At 36.1% G+C, this 1,789-nt stretch overlaps 1 protein-coding gene across 1 annotated transcript in view; it reads left to right on the forward strand.

Moving 5' to 3' along the window:
- The window catches only part of impact (impact RWD domain protein), a gene marked incomplete in the record, with an annotated part of 19,292 nt that overhangs the window by 8,965 nt on the left and 8,538 nt on the right, over positions 1–1,789 (forward strand).

The raw sequence follows: 1,789 nt of genomic DNA on the forward strand, positions 1-1,789 counted from the left end.
CACACACACACATAAATATATATATATATATATTTTTTTTTTGTAAAATGTACAATTAGCAAAATCCTTTGTTTGAATATACATTGTAATATTCAAATTTTTCATGTGACCACTTTGATCTATTTCATACAATATATAGTGTCATATTATATACATATACTACCTTGTGTCTGTTTTTTGAGGAACTAAAGGTACTAAACTATCACAGAAAATAGGAAGTTTTGGTATATTGTCAAGAGTCTGTGAAAAACTCCTAACTCATACCAATCCAAGTTTAAAAGCCACAGCAGATGCCAAATTATGCAGACTGTGAAAATGAACACGGCAACTCAAGAAGAGACACCAATCAAGCACACAGAAGCCAAACGAAAGTTAGATGCAGCTCACAATTTTAACAGTGTTTGTAATGTAAATTTTGGCACAAAGCTTTTTGTGCGCTGCAGTGACTCTTCATTTGGCATCTTGTTAATGTTTAGTATGCAGCTGAAAGAGTGGTATGTTGTTACTGTCAAGGTCAGTATTTTATATTCCTAATGAAATAATAACCTGCAGTAAATGGAGCAATCTCCCCCCTGCGGCTGTCTCGCCGTCGTCTTCGCAGTCCTGCAGGAAGCTGTGCTTGTCCTCGCAGTAAATCCTACAACAGAATCACAACAGCTTGGCATTAGGCGGTAGAGAATTAAGACATTTTGGTCAGAGGATGACGCTGTGACACTGGCAGCCTCTTCAACGGAGAAAGTTTTTTTAAAGTGGTCTAAATGTCAACAGTAATGACCATCCAGGCAGTGCATCAGCAGCTTGACATCGACCTCATTAGACCACGCTGGAAAAAAACTGCACACAGAGGCATCCAGGCAGAAAACACACACACAGGAAGACACACACACATCTATATATTCACATAATACACAATACTATCAAAAAGCCTTCATTTTCTCTGGTGCTTTTTTTGACCTTTAATGCAGTAATGTGCCCTTTAGAGAAGACAGACCAACCTTCAGTCTTTACTTATCTCATGATTTCCTCCACTAATGAGACGCACTGTAACACTAACCTGAGGGAGTTAGTATGGTTTGCATTGTAAATTAATGAATTAACATTCACATATACATATATATTAAACGTGTATATATAGACATACATACATTACTAACAGTATGTATTACTTACCTGTATGCATAAATATTATGAGTGGCACTAGCAATCTTCTTGTTTTCATATAGACTCTCTAGGACCATTTTCACCTGCAACACACAACAAGTGGCAGAATAAATATCATTTCATATTCCTCACTTCGCTCTCACATGCCTTTACATCGACTCTATTGTAAATGAAAACTGCTGTGACAAGGATTTTATCCTTCGCTCTATTTCAGCACCGTGTTAAATATAAAGTGCTTTCATGCAGAAACTCGAATGTTAAGAAAAAAGGAGTCCATTTCAAAACCATGTCAGCTTTAAAATGATGCTGTATCTGTGCAGATGACAGCTTCTAGGTCAACATGCTGTCTGACGCTGCTGACTAATCCACAGCATTAGTCAGCTGTTTATGAAGGAAAATCTCATTTCCTATAAATAAAACTAAAAAAACTAAATAAAATTTGTAAACCATAACTTGAAAAATAGTATTTGGACCAAGGACTCCTCTGCCTCCCCTCTTCTTTTATTATGGTTTTATGACAGAAAAACTGATTTTTTTTTTAGCAAATATTTTTTAGAATACAACTTACAGTGTGATGAACTGAGAGAGCTGGAAGAATATTAGACTTTCTTCTACAGCAGTCTGACAA

Source organism: Morone saxatilis, unplaced genomic scaffold (assembly GCF_004916995.1).
Source record: "Morone saxatilis isolate NCDOM2014 unplaced genomic scaffold, NCSU_SB_2.0 Contig12, whole genome shotgun sequence".
Lineage (NCBI taxonomy): Eukaryota > Metazoa > Chordata > Actinopteri > Moronidae > Morone > Morone saxatilis.